The following is a 24,708-nucleotide window of genomic DNA, read 5'->3' on the forward strand; positions in this document are numbered from 1 at the left end:
AGATGGAATTACAATTATCTTTTATGTACATTCGAGGGCATATTATGTAATACTAGCCATGGATTTAGTTTAATGCACCCCACCTTCCAATAAGCTGCTGGCGCCACTTAATAGCGATTTGAAACCTACAAAAAACTCTTTTGCCCTTGACAAAACCGTTTTAAAGCCCAGAGACTGAGGTCAAGAGGCTTGGGATACTCAGAGTCTGATGGGAAAACGGGGAGGAGGGAAAGCGAGGATGGAAAAGACGGGGGGGGGGGGGGGGGAGAGGAGGAATTAAGAAGGGCAAAGAGGTGGAGAGGGAATACAGAAAAACAGGAAGTCAGAATCGTGGTCAATCCCCGATAAACGCGGAGGAGACGAGGTCAAAACTTCAAGGGCGCAGGGAGCAAACCCCAAGCGCGGTATGAGGGAGGCCGGCGCTGCCCGCCGCAGCATCCTCCGGCGCTCCGGGCGCTCCGGGCGGGCGGGCAGCGGGAGGGCGGGGGCGGCGCCGGCGGGCGTGGCGCAGGTTGGGCGAGCCCGCCCCCGGCGCTCGCCCCGCCCCGGCCCGCCCGGCGCGGGGGGAGCGGGCCGCGGTACCGGGCAGGGCAGGGCGGCGCGTCCCCGGCGGCGGCGGCGGCGGCGGCCGCGCTTGACAGAGCGGGCGGCGGCTGCGGCCCCATGGAGCCCAGCTAGGGGCTGCCGCACCTTCCACCGGAGGTAGGTGCCTTGGAGCGGATGCGCACCGACAGCCCGGGGCGGGTGCAGCGGTGACAGGTTGGCCGGGCGGCGGCGTTTTGCGGGAATCGCACCCCCCCCGAGCCTTCTTGCCACGGGCGGCCGGGCGCTGCGGTGCCGCGGGGAGGGCGGCGGCCCCGCTCCCCGCTTCGGCCCGTGACTATTGTTTCTGGTGGCGCCGGGCGGGCGCAGCGCGATCCCGGTGGCGGCGGCGGCTTTGTGCGGGTTGTCCCGGCAGTGGGGCTGCGGCGCTGGGGGGGCGCGGAGGGACCGCGGCGGGGACGGGGACGGGGCGAGACCGTGACCGCACGAGCAGAGCCACCCGCCCCACCCCCGCCCTTCCTCCTCCTTCTCCTCCTCCTGCCTGCGCAACTTCTCCAAAATCGCGGCCGTGGGTGCGCGGGGAGGAGCCCGCATCGCCCCCCGCGGCTCCTGCTGCCCCACGGGCGGCGCAGCGCGCTCGGCACGGCCGCGGCGGCGATCGGCGCCCGGCCCGCGCTCCGCCAAAGGAGATTAGAAACGTGCAGGCGGCATTTCAAGATGGGCGGTAATGGGATCATTTGGGGTCCCTCGCGTAGCCGGTCACAGGCGAGCCGCAGGAGGAGAATTTACCCTTCCGAAGTTGGGGCAGAAATCCCTGCCGCTGTCGCCCGGAGTGTGCCAGGCGGAGGGACTGTCACCTGCGGCTCCCTGAATGGCTTTTTCGGGCTGAGGCTGTCGCGGGGCGTGGGTCATTGCGCCGGCGTCGCCGCGGTCCGGGCGTACGTGGCGGTGGATGCCAGGGTGAAGTGTCGTGCTCCAGAAGTTCTGCATCCCTCCGGGGGATGCTGCGGGGTGCAAGCGCCCTGGGCAGGAGTTGCTGGGCAGTTCTTCTCCTTCTCTCATTTCACCCCAACACACCTCTTTTTTGAGAGATTGGTTCGGCTTTGGTTCATTTACCGCTGTTGATGGTAGTTTTCTTGCACATTCTCCATCAGAATTATTTTTCTAGAGAGAAAAAATATTCAAATGTGGGATTCAAAGTATATATATTGTCTAATGGGGGTGTATTGTTAAAGAGGAAAGAGTATCTCGTTGCCCATTAATTCTTCAGGTATTTTCCGTTTAAACTTGATGAGGAAATGTTTTTCCTTTTTTTAAGTAACCTTTCATGTCATTTATCATTAGCAAATCGGCTTGGCATTCAAAGTAAATATTTTCTCACAAATATGCTGCTGATTACTAACGTTATGTCTGAAACACTCCATAGGACAGAAATCAGCACACCTCCGTTTGTTTTTTTTAATATGTAAATTTGAAAAGCGCTTCCATTTCACGAGGCCGTGAGTGGCCCCGTTAATCAGATGTAACTACAGTAACTGGCAGAGGAGGCTGCTGATAGCCAGGGTGGTCCCTGCACCACTCTCCCAGAGCAACCTGATCAATTAATGCATCCTCACTGGTTTGTCCTTGGCATCTTTGATGAATTTTATAGTATTTCTGTGAGGAGCTCCAATGGGGGAAGCTGAAGTCTCTTTCACCTTCAGAGATGACTGAAGCCAAATTTGAAGAGGGAATAACTCTTTGAGTTGACTGGAGAGTGCTGCTGAGTTCCTGTGTGTACACTAAATTCTGGAGGCGATCCAGCAGCCAGAGCTATCTGGGTCAGGCTGGAAATCACCTCAGTGATGGGTTTTGCAGGGTCCTGGTCACTTCCTACCAAAAGAAAGCGAGTGTTAAGCTTTTGCAACATGCACAGATTGCGTTGTAGGCATGGACTGGAGAATGGAACGGGTCATGTAGCAGGCTTGGCGTTTACAATCAGCAGGTCACACTGAGCACCCTACAACTTCAGGATGCTTGACTTCACTGTGCAGAGCCTGCAGCAGTATGAATTACAGGGGAAAAAATGCATTTAGATGTAACAAAGGCTGCTGGCTCATCTCCTGCATGAGGAACTATTTTTTTTTTTTAAATCTGGCTCCCGTTTCTGCCTCTGACTCAAGCTGCCGGTGTAGCTGTGGGCAAATCATTCTATGTTTCTCTCTCTCCTCATCTCTGCCTGACCTGCCAAGGTCTCATCTGTACAGGGCTGTGCGTTCAGACCCCAGCTCAAGCCCCTTGCTTTCCATCAGCTGCCTTGCACACTGCAGTCTGAGACCCGAGGTCGGTGGTACCTCTCTGCTCGGAGGGGATACAGTCTGACATTCAAACACTGCTGCTGGAGCCAGTCACACAGACCTAGCAGCCTCACAGCAACTCATCAGTCTCTAATCCTAGCCCTGTTCTAATCCAGTCGTTCCCTGCTGCTGATGGAATCCTTCGAGCTGCGTTTGGCTGCGTGCTCGCCCTCGTGCCAGGGAGGCAGCGCCACTGGAGATGGGCTGGGGAGCACCAGCCCTTCGGGACACAGGCTGGCACTCCGGGCTACAAAATGCCTGGCACGAGAGGCCTGCTGTGATTTAGAAATAGAAATTATAGCTGAAGGGTAAATTGCAGCAATGTCAGAGGAAACTGCCCAGCAAATGGGAGCTGGGGCATTCCTGCGCAGCCAGCGGCGTGCTGTGCTGTGGGAGGGAGCGGAGGTGCAAGGGTGCAGCTCCCTGGCCTAACATAACAACAGCATTCTTATTTTAGCATGGAAGACAGCCAGAGATAAGGAGGGGTTGTCATCCGGCTGGTTGGAGGATAAAAAAAAAAAAAAAAGGAAAAGCTGTGTGGAAAAGTATTTTGATGTAGGTAAAGAAAAAAAAAAAAAAAGCAGATAACCTTACAAGTTAGATAGACCAGCTATGTAAAGCTGCCAGGACAAAGCTTTTCCCATAAAATCCAGAATGATCCTAATTAAGCCCAGACCCTGTTAAATGACACATGGCTTTATTTATTTCAGATGTTTCTAGGTCCTAAAGATGGGGCCAAATGTGAAGAGTTTGATGTGGCAGATAGTTTAACCTCAATTACTTTTACATAAATCATGTGATTGTTACGGTAGCTGAAGTACCTCTGATGGGTGCCCCAGAGCTACTGATAAAAAAAAAAGATTTTTTAAAAATCCCCTGGAAAACATATGGCAGTGCAGGTGAGGGTTTGTGGAAGAGAGGTGGCCATCCTCTGAGACAGGAGGATGGGAGTGTGGGAGCTGTTGTGGTGCTGTGTGCTTGCTGGTCTGTATGCACAGGCAGCTGAAATGGTGGCTTTGTAGAACAGGCAGCCAGAGAAAGGGATGTAAAATGGGAGCTGACAAATATTCTTGTTATGAAACTGGGATGGAGGAATGATTTATGGGGGTACTTGCTTTTATTTTATTTTATTTCAAGGGGAAGGAGATGGTTGGTGATGTGAGGCACTAGCCACGGATGGCTTTGTTTTGAGATCAGGCTGTGCTGGGTCCTGCCTCCAGAAACAGCATCTACAGAATAACAATACAGTAAAACATTTTCCAGCATTGCTTTAGTTTCACAGTCTGTTTTCAGGATGAAAAAGTTTTCCTTATCTTATGTTCAAAGCTGCAGGCCTAAATCCTCCCACCAGACTCTAGCTTTCAAATAAGAGGTGGCTGTATGAGAGGTCCTAGGTTGTGTGGATCTTTGTTAGCCTGTCTCAGTTCTCCTAGGGAATTTCCTTCCCTGGGTTTGCAGTATTGCCCATCCCTCCTAGGGCACTGAGCTGCTCTGTAAATAGGCCACTCTGTGGAGGAGCTGCTCTGCTGGGTGATTTAATGTAGCTTGTTAGTTCTGGCTTTCCTTTTTACCCACCCCCACCCAGTTCTGTCTGTGCTGTCCTTCGGTGCACAGAGCAGTGCTGTAACATGGACAAGGTGAGTTTACAGGGTCACAGCTGCAGGATTTTGCCCATCCTGTGGGTGGCTGGGTGTCCTGGGGACCCTTATGTAAGCTGCTGCTCCACAGTCAATTGCTGGCTTTGGGTGTTAGTGACTGCATCCCTCTGAGCAGGACCTGTTTTCAGCATCCTTTTGTTGCTCCCAGTTAATAGAATCATAGAATAGTTGAATTAGAAGGGACCTACAGGTCATCTAATCCAACCCCCCTGCAGTAAGCAGGGACATCTTCAACTAGACTAGGTTGCTCAGAGCTCTGTCCAGCCTGACTTGGAATGTTTCCAGGCATAGGTCATTTGCCACCTCTCTGGGCAAGTTGCAGTGTCTCCCCACTCTCCCAGTAAAAAAATTCTTCCTTATGTCCAGTTTAAATTGACCCTAGTTTAAAACTCTTGTCCTATTGCAGCAGGCCCTGCTAAAACATCTGTCCCTGCAGTCTGTCCTGTTGGTCCTCATTAGGTATTGGAAGATGCTGTAAGGTTTTCCTGGAGCCTTCTCTTCTCCAGGATGAACAGCCCCAGCTGTCTCAGCCTGTCCTCATAGGAGAGGTGCTCCAACCCTTGGACCATCTCTGTGGCCTCCTCTGGACCTGCTCCAACGAGTCTGTGTCCTTCCTGTGCTGAGAGCCCAGAGCTGGATGCAGTATTCCAGGTGGGATCTCACACAAGAGTGGAGGGTGCCCTTGATCCCACTGCTTGTGCCATTGATACAGTTATTGATACATACTGGGATGCCAGTCCCAGTATGGACCTGAGAGGGACATCACTCATCACTGATCTCAATTTGTGCATGTAGTTGTTGGAAATGCTTCTTAAAGATATCTGAGGGCTAAATGTTCACAAGAATTAAACAAAGAGTCTGGGGTAGGTCTCCTGTTTCCTCCACACTTTCAGAAACAAGGTGTCCTTCAGCTCAGCAGCTCCCGGGTCTGTGTACTGCTCCCACTCCCCTTAGAGTGGCTAGAGAGCAGCCACTATAGCAGAAGGAAGGCAGCTGCTGTTGGGTTACCCCCACATCTCCCATGGCAGGCACAGAGATGTCAAAACAAGCCTCAGGACTGACTGACTGTGTCCCCAAATCTCTTATCTTAGTGTTATCTCTGAGCTGATGACTGGGGGTGAGCTCTGAATGACAAGAGAGGCGAGGGAAGTTTGCTGTGACTCCTCACTGAGCTTCAGTGGGGCTGCAAAGGGCAGGTCCCTGAGCATTCTGGTGCAGCTCCAAATTCATTTGGTCAGACTAATTTTGAAAACCAGTCTCCCTTCCAATGTGTGCATGTGCTTCAGCCTTTTAATTATTCTGTGCTTTTCCTGTGGCATGGAAACAAAGAGGCGGAAATGTAGTGGCCACCAGGAGGGCCAAGAGGGCAATGGCTCTTGCCTGCCCTGGCAGTCAGTGTGCTCCTCATAGCAAAGCCAGGTTATTTGGAGGAGTGCAGGTCTTTCAGTCCAGGAAAAAATAATTTGTTAATGGCCAGAGAATAATCACTTTACTCTGAAAAGCCTCTCCAGCTGCATTGCACCAACTGTTCTTTATCAGTCTCTGAATCCTTAATGACAGTAGCAGCTAATTTCTCTTTCTGTGTTTTTCTAGCTGCAGTGTCCTATTTTCTCTGAGTTTATTGAGAAAATAATAGAAGTCATTACATAGCTACTTGTCACCTTTCAGAAAAGAAAACTTCTCCCTGCCTGAATGGCCAAGTTAGTCACTTGGTGACTGACTCAGACAATAGCAACTTTTTGTAGCTCATCAGTTATTAATCTGTGCCTGCTGAATAAACTAATGAACTAGAGGAGTATTACTGAAGTTCTAATCTGTGATTATCAGAATATGGCAAATGCACTGTTCACAAGCAGTGTGACAAAGGCACATGTACATTCTGTGGCGTGTAAGCAAAAAAATCAAGAAATAAAGGGTTGGGAGTGACAAAGTGAGAAATGTTAATTCATTGTGTTTATTTTCTTTAAAATTTGATGGTCTTTGAAGCTTATGTGGCAGTATTGCACAAAATGGTCCTTGGTTAAAAGAAAACTATTAGGTGTTCCACATATATCTATAATAATTAGGTTAAAGAAAAGATAATGGGGAACATTGGAATAGATGGGCAGTGAGAATGGAAGACACAGAAAATAAAGTGAAATGTGAAGTATTTTTGTATTTGTGTGATACACATCTTTTTGGTTGTTGGTGATGGATCACTTGCTGTAGAGCTGGATCTACACAAGGCCACTGCAAAGCAAACAGGAAGGGCAACACATTGTTTTTTAATCAGGATTTTCTTAACCAAGAAGTCAGGCATACTGTCTGAATAATAGATGCCTTCATCTCCAGCCTTGGTGGTGGGGCTGGAGGTCTGAGGCAGCTCTCTGCCAGGAGGTCTGCCCTGCAGAAAGGGGGGAAGAGTACTTCTGACATAGCCAGAGCTTGCTCTGCAGGCTGTGGGATGCTGAGGGGAGACCAGGAGGAAATAGGAACATACAAGCAGATCCTAGAAGAAGGAGCACACAGAAGAGCCTTTCTGTTTTCATGTGACATTCTTGTAATTCATCTCTGGTCCCTGGGGGATGGATGGAGTTTCCTCTTGCCTTTCCGTGCTGGAGAAGCCATGTTTGCTTAGGGTGGATTCACAAAGCTGCTGTGACAGAGCAAACTGGGCTCTGGGTTAGATGCAGTATTGTGTGTGCAGATACATCAAGGGCTGTGTTCTCTCCCAGGACTGGTGGTGCCAAGCTCAGTACCTCACATCTGCCCACAGCCTTGTGCCTACGCTTGTGTTCATTTTGCAGAAAACTGCTTGACCACGCTCCAGTTGTTGCTGGTAGGTGGAAGAAAACAGACGCAAGGAATTTACTTCCCTGCTCACCAAGGAAATGCATCTGCCTTTGGTTTGGGTTTGATGTTGAGGTCTCTAACTGATTTTTTAGATGCTTGTGTAACAGCTGTGTTTAGCTGTGAAATCATCACTTCTTTTAGGATGCATTTTGGCTGTCACCACAGCTTTCTGTCCTCTAAAGGGGGGTATTAAATTGATGGGGGTAGCCATCAATTTGATGCCATGAGTGCTGCAGACAGGAAAGTGGAAGCAGCATAAGGCTGTGTGCCATGGATCCCCATGTTCATGTAACTCCAGAGCTGTGCAGTGACTGCCCTGGAGGGACCCAGTGCATTCTCCCACCAGAATGACTGGGTCAGGAGACAAGGTGGGTGCCCTTGATCACAAGCAGGCTACAGACATCTTAGACTCACTTTGGTTACTGGAAAGGCTGGTCAACACTCTTACTTGTATTTGCTTTTTGGTGGAACTAAAGAGCTCTTTGCTCTGCAGCATAAATACCCAAATATTTTGGGATCTGATAATTCTGATTTTCTTGAGAAGAGATGCCCCTGCATTTCAAGGAGCTGAGGTTCTCAATTGAGTAGCCTTTTATTTTTAAAAAGGAAGGAGGTGTTTTTATTAGAGTTTCCTGTTTTGGACTCTGTTTAGAGGGTATGAAGTGGTCAGAGGAGGGAGAGTTTTCATTTAGGTCAGGATTGTCTCTTTGTATTTTCTTATACATACACGTGTGTATATATATATATATATATATATATATATATAAAATATAATTTGAATTTTGCAATTTTCCCCAGTTCTAGTTAAGGCTGCTACTTAAAGTAAATCTAAATAAGGTTTCCTGTCAAGAATGGTTAAGATTTAGCTGGCCCTGCCTGGGGCTGAGGGATGGCTTAGGACACTTCTCAAGGTCCATTTCAGGACCCTTTCTGTGATTTTAGGCAGTTACTCAACAAAACAGATCCATTGTAGGTTGTGCTGGTTATGCTGAAAGGTTTTTGCTATAGCATTTAATGTGGTTATTTGTTTGAAAAGGAAATAATAGGTAATTGTAGCATTGTAGATTCTGCATCTGCACTGGACAAATGTTTCTTTAAATAGGAAAATAACTGATGTTACATTTTTAGACCAGCATCGTGATATGGGTGTGATTAATTTTTCCAGGAGCTTTGTGTTTTTTATATCTGCTTAAGTGTATTAACATTTTAAAAGGTCAAAGGTAAGCTTTAAAATGGATGCCAAATTAAGATGGATGGGAGGAAAATGACATTTACTTCTTGTTACTGCACATTGTTTGAATTTGACCAAAGGCAAAAACAAAACAAAGAACAACCCTCCCCCCCGTACACACGCACGCATGCACGCGTGCTTGCATGGACAGACAGCCGTGTTCCCACCACCTGCCTTCCCTCCACACCTGGTATGGCAAAATCTTATTCATCAGGGCTGGTTAATCATGATAATCATCATTATAATCCTAACAAAATCAGCAGTCCAGTGTATTCACTTCCAGACAGCCTCTGTATTCTTTTGCAAAGTATATAATTTAACTAGTGTGAGTGGGCTCTGTAAATAAAAGTAGCTAAAATATAAATATTAGGAAAACATGGCTAATGAGAACTCTAACCACATTATCATTTCCTGCCCTTGCTATGTTTGAGATGATGATTTCATCAGGGAAGGGACTGGACCCTCATCCCTATTCATGCAGTTCCTTGCACGCTGAGTCCCAGTGAAGCAGAGGATAAAGTATGGTGGGAGTGATGCCGTTATTTCAGTGGGAATGGTGGCCAGTCCCAGCCAAGAGCACGCCCTTAGCAGAGCTGCTCTGTGACCACACCAGTGTTTGGGTTTGGACAGAGTGCCACAGCTGGAGGGAAGGGCTGGATCTGGTTTAGGTCCATCACTTCCACTCCTGTCCTTCCATGGTGGTGGGTGGCTGTGCTGGTGATATGCCCTGTGCCTCAGGAATCTCAGCCACTCTCTGGTGAAAGGGACCCAGCCTGCTGTTGTGGGTGCTGTTGAACAAGGCAGATTCGCTCCTCTCATTTCATGACATCTGCCAGTATAAGGAGGGTTTAAAACAAGGGAGAAAACCACTAATATTTCTCCAAATCCTTCTTCCTACTGGTGGCTGCTGGCTCATCTGGGAGGCTTCAGAGTGCGTGTGTGTCAGCCTCTGGATGCTCAGCCCCATGCCATGTCCCAGAGCACACCCCAGCCTCGTGTGGGCACCAGGGCTGTGTGGCTCTGGGAAGAGTCACCCACCCAGTGCCAGCTGTGCCACCAAGAGCCATGTGGAGCCAGGAAAAGGCAGTGCTGCTGTTCCCATTCCACCTCTACCTGCCCGCCCTGGGCTCCCTGGGCAGGGCAGCTGCCCCGAGCAGAGATGGGAAAGAGAAGGGCTGGCAGCAGCTGCCTCAAGGGAGGAAAATGCAGCACTCAGCCCTGCCCCTGCACAGCAGCCTGAGGTGTGTCTAAGGCTGGGATAAGGGATAGGCAAACCTTCTCCTCCCTCCCCAAGAAGCAGCAAGCTCTCCTAAGCATCCCTTCCTGGATGCTGAAAATGTTTGTCTGACAAAAAAAAGAAAAAGAAGAAAAAATGACAATTGCTCATATGCTTTGTTCCAGTGTGAAAATGTATTTTTCATTTCAAACTGAATGGATTCTGAGTTGAATCTGAGTAGAACAGACTAGACAGTTTCATTTATTCATTTTACCAAAATTGTTTTTAAATCACTCAGCCCAAATATTTCTTTTTAAATTTTTTACCCCAGCCTTGCCACTATTGCAAACAATTCCATTATTTGTGTAGCTCTAATTGCAGTGATTAAACAAACACAGCAAACTCCGACCCTTGCAGAGCCTCATCACAGCCCCACAGCCAGCTTGGTCTGTATTTTGTCAGCAGAGAGGGAGATGTGGCTTTGTGTAGACTGAAAATAAATTATGGACTTTCTGCTATTTTTTTCCCCTCTGAACTGATACACTATCAGTTTGGAGAATGAATAATTTTGCCTGTTCTCTTGCTAGTGGGCTGTGAGATATCTCCCTATTGTGAACCTGGTACAGTTTTAAAAGCATTTGGATTTTCAGTGCTTTGTTCACGTGTTACATTTAAGTTGCAACCTCTGTTGTGTTACTAGAATAATGTGTAGGGTTGCTATTCTATTAGTAATACCCATATTAACATAAAGAGATACAGATACCTACATCTGTGTGGAGTTTTTTTCTGTGAAGGTGTTGGGTACCTGAAGACAGGGTTAAGGAAGATTTTATGTGACTACAGTTCCATCAAATAGGAACAAACAATTTTTTGGACATTTTTTAATGACATTTATTTATAGCAGGTAGCGCACAGGCGGCTGCTATTTCTCAGTGTGCTGGAAGAATGTTCTCCAGATGGTGCTTGCTGTTTATGCTTTTATTCACTTCGCCTGAACACAGCAGCACTCTACACAAAACACAGAAAATTGGAAAATAAAAACAATTATGCTTTTACAAAGTGCCATGTGATTTGCTGAGATGTCTGAGCTGACTGATGAGCTGTGCTGGGGGCAGCGGGGGGACCGCGCCCGTCACAGGCCCCCAGCCCCACGCGGGTCACAGGCTCTCCCAAAAGCTGGGTTTGAGCAGAGCGCAAATCCCACCCTGTGTGTCTGTGCCTCTTCTGCCTCCCTTCTCCTGCACAGGGGTTTGGGTGAGTGTAGGAAAGGCTGTCATTTTAATGGCAATATTTTTGTTGGGTTTTCTGTGACTGTGCAGCCCCAAGGTGGGAGAGACGTGAGACAAAGCATTTCATAAACCTCGCCCGTGCCATCGTGTTCCTTCAGCTCCTCATCTCACTGAAAAGTATTAAGGCCTTTGGCTGGTCCAGCTGAAAGCAGCAGCTAAAGGCAAGACTGATGCCCAAAGGAATCAAATTCCCAAATGCTCCATGATTTCTCTTGGTTGCAGTGGTGAAGATAAATAGGTATCCAAATGGTTGGCATGCTCTTGCAGGCTTTTGTTGTGCAGCTTCTGCAGGGCTACTCACACAAAACATTCTCAGAGTGGAAGCTTTAATTAAAAGACTCTGGAATCTGAATTTTTTTTTCATTAAAAACCCTTGGGAAAATTGGGAAAATAGCTCAAATATTTAAATTTATTAAAAAAAAAAAAAAAAAAAAAAAAACCTAGCCAAACCAAAAAAAAAAAAAAAAAAAAAAAAAAAAACAAAAAAACCCAGGCAATCATAAAAAGAGATATTAGCAAGTAGGAAAAAGGTGTTTGTTTTTTTGTTTTTTGTTTTTTTTTTTAAATATATCTTAATGTATAGGTAAAAGAAATAAGTATTTCCAAACCCACAGCACTCCAGGGCAGGTTTTCAAATACCAGAAAACATATACCAATTTTAAACTTTGGAACAGGACATGATTATTATTTCTTTGAGAACAGGAGCCTTTGGATTCCTTCAAAATCTAGTTTAAAGCCAGCAATATCTTTAGTGAAATTAAATAAAGAAATTAATGTGTGAACAGCTCAACTGGTTTTGGGGTTTTCTCTGGTAAATGGGCAGTGCTGCACAGCGCTTCAGTTCCTCTGCCTTGCCCGTTACCCAAGAGACAGCCCTTTCCCAAGCAGAATTCTTGCTACATCAGCTCCATGCTGTTTATCTTCTGTTGCTCCCTTGGCAGTTATTATTTCTTAATGTGTTAATTGTAGTTCCTGGACCCTTGTGTGTGAGGGTGTGTAATGCTCATGGTAATGATGCCGACACGTTCTCTAGTTCCTGGAATCGCAGAGCGAAAATCTGAAATATGGCTTGGGCACAGAGCATCCAGTAAGAGAAGTCAATTAGAAGAATTCAAATAGCATGACAAGAATGAAGTGGGTCATAGGGAAGAGTAGGTGTTGGGTTGGGGTGGGGGTTTTTTGGGCTTATTCAGTTATTATTCCTTCTATGGCTCTGGCTTCATGTGATATATATATTTTTTTAATTAAAACGTGAATTATGTCACTTGCTTTCCACCTTTTAACAATATTTCACAGTAAATTTCATTCCTAATAGCAAGTAGTCAGAGGTAAGGAATGACTGTGCTGAGTGATGGTGGTTGTTAATTATTAAAAAGAAACCTATGGATTTGAAACAAATTAGACCTCATTAAGCTGAGGTCTGTTTCCACACAGACCAGCAGACATGAAGAAGCCCATCTAGGAGCATGAAAAATGCCACTTTTTAGCTGATGCGTCCCTAGTAGTGACGCTCCTGGGCTGGCAGGGGTGCATGTGCTTGTTTGGTTTGTATGAGAGATCCCTGGTCTCTGACCTCAGCTCAAAACCCGTGACTCTCTTGGCTCTCTCCCATTTCTCTTGCACTCCTCCTGTCAGCCCCAGCCACCCCAGCCCACCTGCACACAGGACTCCCAGCCCACTCTGGAGGTGGCTGCTGGCCCAGCAGCTGAGCCCACCTGGCTGGGGAAGCCCGTGCCTGGAAAATGTCAGAGTGCACCTTATTGACTGCTCCAGGTTTAGTGGAAGGAGAAACACAGAAAAACTCCTTTTCTCTTCCTTGATTTTGGAGAGGAGAAGGATCTTTGGCTTGTACCATGGAGCTCTCTCCGTGGCTAGGCTGGCAAACTCTGTAGGATACATTTATTTGTTCCCCTTTACAGAGGCAGGGGTTTATTTTTTGTTTGTCTGGATTTACTTTGTTATCCAAACTCATGCATGACTCTTAAGTTGTTTGTACTTAGAGTTTTTCCATGGGACTTCAACAGAAATCCAAAGGGCTGGAGTGATTGTTGGAGAGTACCCTCAAACATATGTAACCATTCCATGCTTTGAGCTGCTTTTTTGAAACTTCTTGGAGGCAATGGGTGAGTTCATCTGCAGGAGAATCCTAATAAGGAGAGTGAAAGGTGGCCTTAAGTGATCATTTTAATTGTATCTTCATAGGCATGCCATGTATGGGCTTTGCTGTTCTGGCTGAGACATCCCCCAAATCTTCTCTGGCATTACAGGCATGACACACTCATATCAGGAGAAGAAACGCCCATTCTGCTGGCTAGAAATCAGCAATAACATTTTGACATCTGTGCAACAGTTTAAAATGAATTATTCAGCACATAGATTGTGCTATTTGAGCAGCCAGCACATCTCTGCCCATTTACTACTGTCAGTCCATGGTGGAGATAGCACTGGTGCCAGTGGGAGCTGAGCACATGGGCTGGGGGTAGGTTTTGGCCCATAGCCTGAAACAGCATTTGACAGCACCCCTGCAGAACATGATAGGAATAATCTGCTTTGCCACCAGCAAAAGACTGAAAGACAATACCAGTCTCTTTCTTCTCTTAGAGTATGTTGAACACATGCAGATCCTAAGATCTTAAAAATAAAAGATCTTAAGATCTTAAGAATTAAAGCAATAATTAATTGTTTGACTGTTTGAGTTTTGCTTTAAAGAGTGAGACTGGTATGTAATTTTGATTAAATCAGTGTATTGCATATGACTGTCCAGAAGCCCTGAGCATCTCTTGCCTACTGGGAGTAGAGCCCGAGCACAAACTGGCAGCAGGTCCAGGCCAGTCTCCGCTTCTGCCAGTTTGGGGGGTTAAAGTGAAGCAGTATCTAATCCCTGTCAGCAAAGAAAATTCATAAGATTCATGATGTCAGCAGCATCTGATTTGGAAAAACTAGCTGAAGTGCTGTAAGAACATACTTTGGAGAACTGCAGATGGGGAACTGGGAGGAAACAGGTAACTAAACACCAGCACAACCCTTCCCTGCTCAAGACGGGCATTGATGAGAGAAAGTGGACATTTATCTTAAGCTTGGCTTTCTAACTCAGCAAGGTCATCTGAATTACAGTAGTGTATGTGTGGTGAGATTCTAACATCTGTTATTTCACAGGATATCTGTTCCCTGTAGCTGCATTTTTAAAAATAAAATGCAGAACTCAGTATGGAAATGTTCTTTGCTATGGATTACTGTCCTTTTGTTGCCCTTCTTTAAGGACTATGTTGTAGCTGTTCACTGATGCTTATCTCACAGGTGAAAATTCAGGAGCCCTCAGATAGCATTGCAGTGTGCAGCAAAATCATCTCCCTGTCATTGCCCATGTTTTTCAGTTAGCTAGCTAAAAATGCCTCAATTTCTATTTGCTCTTCCATTTATGTGTAAGAAGTAATACCCTACTGTGGAAGGAGCTCAGTGCTGTACATGAAAAGGCAAGACATATTATCCAGGTAACTGTAAAACAAATGGCTGGTATAATGAAAGTTAAGCAAACCCTTATGTCCCCTGAAGTCAGTAGAATTTAAACACATAGTTAAGGCTTGCTTGCAGTAAGGATATATCCTCTGATAGGAGCACTGTAGCTGTAAGGTTTTTGAACCCATGTGTGTGTACAGCTTTATTTTCAGAATCCCCAGGAGCTTTGCAATTAGCTGAAAGGAGTGTCAGTGTGCTGTGCACATTGCAGCAGTGCTGCCTGCTCAGGTGTGGTGCTTCAGCAGGACCTGGCTCCCTCAGCCAGCCCTGGGCAGAGGATGCAGCAAGGATGTGCCTTGCTGGTGTAGATGTGGGGTGGTGAGGGAGGAGGGGAATGTGCAGTCCAGAAAAACAAGGAGTGGGGTAAATAGCCTAAGTAATCTATGTATCAGGGTGGAAAAGGCTACCTGGGTTTATTGCCACTCGATTGGAAGGATGTGTGTAGCCTGTGTGCATCCATTAATTAGTGATGCAGTTGCTCCATGCTGGTACCAATAAAACCTTAATAGTACATGATACCAGCCTGTGATTGCTTCCTTTTTTCCACATCCCCTTGTGAGGATGTGTATATATCAGTGCAGCTGTGCCCTGCATACAGTGTGGATGTGCTGTGCCTGCCTGCACAAGACGAGGACAGTAAAATAATTCAGCGGGTTATTACCTCCCATGTGATTTTTCCAAGTGTTTATAAAAGGATCTTTGATATGCAGCACTCTCGAATGTGCACAAAATAAGCAGAGTTGTTTTCTTTCCTTTTCCTGAGACATATTAGTTCTTAAAATGGCTCCTGAGCAGCCTTTCCTAGGTACATGTAGCCACTGCAGCTGATGGTTTAGCAACAACAACAACAACAACAACAAGGAAAAAGGCTGTCCCTAGTTTCCTTTATATGCACACTGTGCAGCTTTTCAAGCAGTGCATCAAACACTGCTGGCTGGAAATTTCCAGGCCCATTTCCTCCTGCCTGGTGCATGCTCATAAAGCAAGATTGTCTGTACAGTCTGGAGCTGCAGTACTGCAGAAAGTCAATAAAGAGCTGACCACCTCACCTCTATCAAAAGCAGTTGAGAAGCCCTGCCTCATCTGCCTTATTAAAACTGCACTTGACTCCTGCAGAGAAACCTAGTTGGAAACCTTGAAGAGGAGGGATAAAAAAGGAGTCTGAAATTGCAGTGAGTATTCTACAGCTAGGTCTTGCAGTAAGGTTAAAGAGTGCATAATGTGAAATAAACCAAAAATGCAGCTTCATTAAAAAAGGGAAATGCCTGAATTTAATGCAATGAACTTCTGACTTTTCCTACCTGCAGTACAGCACAGAGATATGATTAGTTATTGCAGCAATGAGCAGATTTAACTAGCTCCCTAATGCATTTGTATTTTGAATTTAAATATGTATATGCCTACATATGCATGCGTGTTTATGCTTACATATGCATTTGTGCAGGAAAAGGCATGATGTAGAAATAGATGCAAGAGGTAGAATTTGTAATGCTACATGTCTTTGAGTGTGTGTTTGAAAGGATGTTTGGGGTTTTTCTCCTTTCCTTTATGTAACAGTAATTGATTAAATGTTTGCCAAGCTTTCAGTAGCATCTACTGGGAATCATCACCCTCACCTTCCCCAGGCATGCCAGCTTTTTTTCACCTTGAAATGAAAAAAGAGAGAACTTTAACAGAAAGATCATTGCTTTAGCTTAATATTGTAAGATTTCAGAGATTGAATTTTCTGATAGTAATGAAATGAACCCTGAGTTGTGCCATGAATTTGATTGCAGTTAATTTGATTTTTGAGATGCTCAACAAAGCTTGCCCATTAGCTTTAACCTCACATACTTTGGATTTGTACAAACTGGTATTTTATGCATGTATGGGTAGAGATACCATGAAAATCTCTCTCTGGTGGTTCGTTTGCTTGTAACATTTACTGTCACTGAGTACTTACTAACTATAAGTACTGACTATAAGTGCTATAACTACTTACTTACTAGTTAGTACTTACTTACTATAGGGCTGTTGAAAATAGTATCCATTGAGCTGCTGACCAGTAATCCCACTTTGTTTATTGCTTTCATGGTGCAGGGATAGCTTTCCTTCCCAAGGAAAAATACAGCTGAACATCTCAGCCAGGAGGCACACGCAGACTCCATCCTGCAGTTTTTTCCAGTTCTCACTCTTGATGAGCCTGGTCACATGAGTAGCAGTGACTCTTGTCAGAAAGGAGGGTGTTTTGACTGAAACCCACCATTTCTGTATATGTGATTTGCCTCCTCAGACTTCAGAGTGAACGTGTGCTTCTTGCTTGTGTTTGCCAAAAGGCAACAACTGTGGGTGGGGTATTCCCCAAGGTGGTCCCAAAGTCTGGCCTGTTCTCCTTGCATGATTTATTCTCAGTCAGCAGTAGATAAGATGGTGGAAGATGGCCTTTTATATATGTGTGTGTATAAATAATACCAGATGCAGATAAGAAACTATTTGGTGATGTCAGACAACTAAAGACATAAGGCTGCAGATAACTGGCATAGTATTATGGAGTTGATCATGTGTGGGGAAAACAGGAGGAGAATTCTGCTGCTGGGAGAAGATAGGTCACTATAGGGAAAAAAATACAGAGGCTGCAGTTTCCAGAATAGGGGAGAAACAAGATAGGGAGGGAAGAGATGAATGGCAGGGGCATGCAGGTTGGGAGTGTTGCCAGAAGTTCTCCAGGCAGTGGGCAAAGGGCTGAGCTGCCAAGGAGATTACTGCCATGAGCTGCTCCTGGGAGGTCCTGTGAGCAGGGGGAGGCAAAGTCTCAACAGAAGTCAGGGGATATATGACTTTGTGATGTGTGGAAGGGAAACTGCCCATAGATGGAAGAAGGGTTGGATACCTGACTGGAAAGAAGGCGTTTTGTCTGGATCTGTGCCATTGGAGTACCGACGAGCACTTGTGGAGCCAGGAGCCAGGCTGGCTCCTTCCAGCTCCATCATGCTGAGCAAGCCTGAGCATCCTGAGCAGGTTCATTTCCTGGCCCCAGCATGGAGGGGCCTGGGACAGCCCTGCTCCTCACTTGGGTGCTTCTGTGTCCCGTGGAGGGCTCCTAGAGGTCATGCTGGCTGCTGCAGGGGCAAGACCAGGGCATGTGCCCGTCCCCTGCTGTCCACCTGAAATAATCTGGCCTTGGTGGAGTGGAGCACTCACAGCAGGGCTGAGCTGAGAGGCCCTCAGTTCAGCAGGGTGAGTGCCAGGTACCAGGGTGTGCCTTTGCAGGGAGCTGCCATCCCTCTGCAGGATGCTGGCATACCCACACCTCTGCAGCATCTCCTTGGATCCTGCCAAGTCACAGTCCAGCGGTCACCCTTGCTGACTGCATGGCAAAGAGAGGTTTTGTTATTCATAGCTTAGTATTTTATAGAATTTGGGTTGTTTCTTAAATTCTCTTCTCTCCATTCTGCTTTTGGTGGCCACATCTGAAGGCACTGTGTGCAGTTATTTTGGTCAGAATTAGGCAAACCCCTTCAGCAGCAGAGGAAAGCAGATAAAACATTAAACAGAAAGCACTGATGACTCTGATGACAGCATGAATCCTCACCAAAAAGGATGATACTGCTTCCATACTGCCACAAAGTTAGACTAATTCAGAGGCATCATGTCCGATGTCTCTCAGCCAATGCCAGCCAAAAAAGAAACAATTTTACACATCAGCAATTTTTTATGATTAATAATATTATCCTGCCTTAATTGAAAAATGGGCTGGTGCTCTCAAGAAGAAATTAAGCTGCAGGAATTAGTATCTAACCTCTTTATGATGAATGTGTATTTTTACACACTGCATATTACTGGCAGTGCTTTTAGAAAGAATCGTGCCGTGTATTGTAATAAAAAATTGTCCTGCATTGTTTGTAGTTGCGTGGCACCATTCTGTCTGGCTGACTTGGCTTTAAGAGCCTGAACGCTTGGGAAGAAGCAGTGTGAGGATGCTGAAATCCTTTTAAAGGGAATTTATGTACAAACAGGAGGATGATGTGTAGGCTCTGAGCTCTGCTATCAGTTGTTATTGCTGAGAGATATTCACAGGGAGTCGATGCCAGATGGAGCATTAGCCATTGCTGGCCTCAGTGCCTTCGTGGGAAGTCGGTCATAAAGTCAGTGAGAGCTCCTGTTTGTGGGATTTTTAAACACCAGTGAATCATTGTACGTAGTAAAGCAGTTGTCGTTGGGTGAGTTTGTGTAAAGGTCTTTGTGAACCTCTTTCTACCAAAACAAAGCTTCAGAAGGAGAGGGAGAGGCGATGCTGAAGGACAGGGAGATTTGTTATGCCAAGAACAGAGCTAGCAGTTCAGCTCTGCTGAGGTTTGCCAGGCACCCAGCAGGAGCAGGGAGCTGTCACCAGAGCCTGCCAGTCTGCCTGCAGCCACGGGTGGTCCAGGGGACAGGGGGAGCCATGGCTTCAAGGCACCATGCTCCTTCCATGTGTCCTGGCACTTTGTCTTGCGTGGAGCAGCCCAAAGAATCCAGGATTAAAGAAGATGAGGTGGTCTGGGTCTCTTAGTTGGACAGCTGGGGACAGCACAAAGTCAATAAAACTGCTTTCAACTGTACTGCTGGCACCATCCACATCTCCTGCAGGTTTCTTGGAGGACCATCACTTCAGCAGGAGACTCACATCATGTGGTGTGTTTCAAATGCCTTGTTCCCTGAACATAAAACACTTAAATGACCCCTCATCAACTTAAATATTGCTTACCCAAACCTTTGAATGTTGTGTGTCAAATCTCCCTGGAAACACACAGTGAAACATAGATGTCTGTGGTGGAATCGCTGGTGCTTTCCAGTGTCCCTGGGCAGAAGGGTGTAAGGAGCCTCCTCCTCTTCTTCATCCTGGAATAGTGGGAGGATCCTCGTGGAGAAATATGTACTTGGGTGGTGCCATCTTTCCTGGAGGGAAAGCTGCCCACAGTTTGGGGCTGTGTAGGGAGGAGGAGGGTCTGAGCAAGGAGCCAGGAGTGTCTGTGGATCCGGGGGTCTCACTGGCTTTGCCGGGATGTGTGGGAGCACAGTGGGAGCAGCCTGGGCAAGGTTGTCCTTCCCTGCTCCTTCTTGGGCACAGCCCTTTGAACTGTGCCTGCCATGGGGACCCCAGGATCCTCCCAGCCCTGCTGAGGGGCAGTGGTGGGTGGCTGGGGCTGGCAGTGTTTCCCTGGTGTCACTGCCTGTGTAGGCTGGTCCCGGGGCATCCTCACACCCATTCTCTGGCATCTCTACATTTGTAGCCAAGGTCTTCTTACTTACCTCTTCCTTTGTATTTCAGCCAGGTCCCCATTAAAGCAGACAGTGAGGAAGTCTGCATTAAAATGCTTCCTTCCATCCGTCTGTCCTCCCCTCCTCCCAGCCCCATCCTCCTTGTCCCTGGAGGAAACACTCGTCTTTGCCAAGATCCTGCCTCGCAAAAGTAAACAATATGAAATTACAATAAAATGTTTTGGTTTGCTGGGCCTGACATTCAGAAGCTGCACAACAGAGACTTACAAAAAAGGATTTTCTATAGATAGCCAGTGTGAGAAAAAAATAAATCTCTCATATTGGGCGTTATTTAGATCCAAGCAACAGGGCAGCGTGAATGGGAAACAGAGGATTTCGTTGCCAAACCTGAAGGTTCTTGGGAGGTTTATGCTGCAGCATCTGTCAGCATCTTTGTGCCTGGCATCTGTGGGTGACTGGCCTATTGCACAGTAATGTCAATATTTGGGACTCTTGTCTCTGTGTGTGTATATGTGCTGTTGTTGCTTGATGCTTTAAGACTGGGTAGTGGACTGAAAGCCCTCTGAAGGAAATAGATGAGCTGAAACTTGTTTCCTCTGGGGCTCTTCCATATAACTCAGAGGAAGGCAAACAGAAATGGAGGTGTAATCCCTGGGAGATGAGCTTCCTTGGGCACTTGTCAGTTTAGCCGGCTGGGTAATCTGCTCTGTCATCGAGATTTGCAGATTAGCTCTAGTGAAGCTAGTTGGCTTTGACATTTCATTAGGGAAGTTTTCCACAGTTTTTCATCCTCAGTCTTGGGGCTGTAAATTATGGCTGATGTATCTTTGTTATGTTTACACCTTCTAACATTTATGCAAGTAGATGATGGGGCTGCAAACATCTTATCTGATGAGGATTTTTTAAATCATTGCTTGTTTATGGAAGACTAACTGGGTCAAAGGCTAATTTTGGGAAGGATTTGCTTTCCCCAGTGCTAACCAATAAATTTTCATCTGGATATCGTAAGTTACCCAACCGTTATCTCCTGAAATGGGGATAAAAGCAAACATCATTTATCCTATAATCTGCAAATATTTTGAAAAGTGAACTGGAATATCAATAAAAGGTCTTATCATCAAGGTCTTGTGAGAACTCTTAAGGACTTTTGTTTAGAAAGGAGAATGTTAAATATAGAGACAAGAACTGTGTAGATGAGGGGGGAATATGTACAAGTGACAGCATTGTAAATTGTCTCAAGGGTTCAAGGGACCGGGGAAGGACACTGTGTCCTGAAGTCACTCCTTCTCAGAGATGTCTCTGCTGATAAGTGCCAGTAGTTGTTCCTTGTGACAGTGATCGAGGGGGACAAGGCAAAGGATCACCCTGTGGGCTCCTGCAATGGTGAGCAGAAATGGGGATGTGGCCTGGGTAATTTATGAGGGCTGGACGTGCCCTTGCTCTTTCAGTGGCTGCAGAGGACAGATCCGTGTCCTTGGAGCTTCAGAGGCTGTCCCTGTTATCCTCTCCCTCTGGAGTCCCTTTTCAGATGCCCCTCTGAAGGGTTGCTGCCCTCAGGGCTGGGGGTGTAGGCTGTGTGAGCCTTGGGCTGTGTGAGCCATGGGCAGTGTGGGAGCTGTGTGAGCCATGGGCTGTGTGAGCCATGGGCAGTGTGGGAGCTGTGTGAGCCATGGGCTGTGTGAGCCATGGGCAGTGTGGGAGCTGTGTGAGCCATGGGCTGTGTGAGCCATGGGCAGTGTGGGAGCTGTGTGAGCCATGGGCTGTGTGAGCCATGGGCTGTGTGAGCCTTGGGATGTGTGAGCCATGGGCTGTGTGAGCCATGGGCAGTGTGGGAGCTGTGTGAGCCATGGGCTGTGTGAGCCATGGGCTGTGTGAGCCATGGGCAGTGTGGGAGCTGTGTGAGCCATGGGCTGTGTGAGCCATGGGCTGTGTGAGCCATGGGCAGTGTGGGAGCTGTGGGACCTGTGGAGAATGTGCTGCAGAGGACCCCTCTGGGGACAGCCAGGAGAAACGTGTGGCCCAAGGCATTCAAGGCAGGGATCAACAGGGACACAAGGCTCCACTTTGTGCAGGGACATCCTTGTCCCTCTCTGGCCATGTTGCTTCCTCACTTCTGCTTCTCTCTCCTTCACTGGTGCTGTCTCACATCTTTGCTTCCTTGTCAGCCTCCTGTCCCACAGACATTGTCAGCAGTGGCATGTGGGCGCTGGCACCTGAAATCTGCCTTAACACACTGCCTTGTACTTCTGTTACAAAACTGTGAGTGAAAGGCAAAGTTTAGTTAAAAATATTTGCTGTGCTCTATTCCAGCTGAAAAATATAAATAGAGTTAACATAAGTGTTAATAGATGCTGCATATCTTAGGGCTTCAGTGATTTATCCATCAATTATATCATTGTAAACTGAAGGTGAAGTTGCACCTTCCAGAGTCTGGGATAACAAATGATTCAGCTGAACTTCTGCTGAGTACTTCTGTTTGAATTACTTTCAGTGAGTGAAAAGGGTACAACCAGTAAAAATGTCCTGGATTGGGCAGCTTGCAACTGCATGGGTTGGTTTGGGCCAAATCAGCAGTTCCTGTAGCATGTATTCCTGTGTCCAAAAAATGGAGAAATGTTGAAAATAGAAGTTTGTGTGTATGTGCCCATGTGGACATATAGACACATGCTGTTCCTGTAAAAGGTAAATATCAATTCTGATTATCTTTATATTGATGTAGCAATTTAGAAATAGCTTTCCAAGAGAAGGTATCTGCAGTGTTACATTTACCAGCATAATGAAATCAGACAAGTTTTCAGTCCATGAATCACAGTACAGTATTTGCCATTACAATTTTTATGCTTGTATTGAGCCAGCAACACTATCCAAAGAATTTTATTAAATCAAAATGATGAAATTGAAAATCTGTATTGACTCTTCTTTGGGTCTTTCATGTTCTTTTGTGCTTTGACTTGGGAATAAATTTAGTTTGTTTTTCAGACTCTATTCCCCTAGTTACTTTATTTCTCAGGTTGAAGGCTGTCTGTAAAATCTTACAGTGCTGTGTCGTAAATCTCAGGATGCTGCTTGTGGTGTTTACTGGCTGCAGCATAACACACATTGTATAACAGTCTTTATTATTGTGGCTGTTTGAGAATTTGAAGCTCAAAGTGGGTCCAAGCAGACCACAGGAATCTGTGACTTCAAGGCAATGATAAGAAATTTCTTTGTGGCTTAGTAAGAGACAACACAAATTTAAAGTTGATTTCTGGTCATCACAAGAAATGCTATTGCTTAGGAATGGCTTCAGTGGAGTATTCTTTCCTTCTAGAAGGCAAACTGTGGGGAGATTTGTGTATGGGATTGACTGCAGGCAGAAAGTAAAGTATTTTTTTTAGAGCCTTGAATGTTGTTCTCAATACATTTTTGTTCCACAGAAATGCAGCTCCTGCAGTTTTAGCTGGGAACAGTTTTGCAGCTCACACTGTGGAGATGCCCTGGGACTCCACTCCTTGCCAGTCACTTTGTTTGAGCATTCAATCCAAATCAGACCTTCACAACTGAATTGTGGAGAGCCCATGGAGGCCTGTAAAAGAGCATGGTCTGCCCAAGTACACCTGTTTACATGGTCTGGCTTTCTGTGCTATGATCTAGACAAGCCTATTCTCCAGCTTTCAGAATTATGAAAATAGATCACTTCCTCCATTGTGTTCAGAAGGATTTTTCATCCATCTTTGTCAACTGCTTTAGAAACACAGTAGACATCCCTCAAGGAGTCTTAATTTCTGCAAGATAATGGCACTGCCCAGCAGCTCTATATTTGTCCCTGCTTCTGTATCTTCCCTAACAAATTCAGATTTCCACCATCTCTACTTCTAGTATTCTCTGCAGCTTCATTCATCTTTTCCTTTGGGTCAGCAGCCCTAGGTTTTCTTCTTCCATTTGCCTCTTCATCTTCCCTACATATTTTTGTCTCGGGGGGGGGGCAGGAGGGAAGGTGTTCATTTGGGTTTTCTGTTTGGTTGATTTTTTTTAATGCCCAGAATTCTGTCTTGTACCCTGCATCATCTTCACTTTTCATGTGCATCCCCAGAATTGCATTCCCCAAATGGCATCTCTCTGCTGATGCCACATTTCCATGTGCTACCCCTTCCTTCCATTGCAGCTAGTCCTAGGAATAAATCATCAAGGCCACTCTGTCAGCAGAGTGGCCTTTCCTGGGAGGATGAGTGAGGCTTGAGATGAGTGGTGGTGTTCTGCTGGAAGGCGTTTGGTGACTGCTATCAAGTGCTCCTTTGATCTGGAGACAACTCAGAGGTCTTCACAGTTCTGTGGTACAGATGTCAGAGCTCTGCATCCTTCCTTCTCTTTTGCTCCTTGCTTCAGGTTTTTGGGGCATGCTCTGGTCTCCACAGGACTGGTGTCTGACCTGCATTCAAAGGTATCTGCCTCTCTGGGGTTGATCCAGTACAGCTCTCTGAAGCTGTTGCACCAGAATTCCACCCAGCTGACTGCAGGGCTCCACAACCTGCGGGACCTGGTGTTAGAGCCAGATGTGCTGTTCCATAAGGACCAGCAGCTGACTTCCAAGGCACTTGTGGACAAAGTGGTTATGCCTACTTGCACAAACCCAGACAACATTTAATTACTTCTTACAGCCCTGTTCTTAAGGAAAGGGGTTCCAGTGATCTGAGATTAGCTGGAGAATGGTGTGGCAACCTGATCTGTTAAATAGGCTGAAAAACACATTCAGCTGCTAGTGCTCACTCATCAGCACAGTGAATGTCTCTGGGTTAATAATAGCTGCCTTTTTTCTTCATTTATCCCCCAATTTTACCCTCTAATGGAAATCATGCCTGTCACATGT

The 24,708-nt window shown here is 46.4% G+C and overlaps 1 protein-coding gene across 1 annotated transcript in view; it reads left to right on the forward strand.

Annotated features, from left to right (window-relative positions):
• Window positions 1-617: 617 nt before the first annotated feature.
• Window positions 618-24,708, forward strand: part of RAI2 (retinoic acid induced 2) — a 43,228-nt gene continuing 19,137 nt past the window's right edge. The window contains exon 1 of the mRNA XM_058825676.1: window positions 618-702. The gene's annotated coding sequence lies outside the window, so the exon portion shown is untranslated. The remainder of the gene's footprint in view (window positions 703-24,708) is intronic.

Source organism: Ammospiza caudacuta, chromosome 2, assembly GCF_027887145.1.
Source record: "Ammospiza caudacuta isolate bAmmCau1 chromosome 2, bAmmCau1.pri, whole genome shotgun sequence".
NCBI classification, from domain to species: domain Eukaryota; kingdom Metazoa; phylum Chordata; class Aves; order Passeriformes; family Passerellidae; genus Ammospiza; species Ammospiza caudacuta.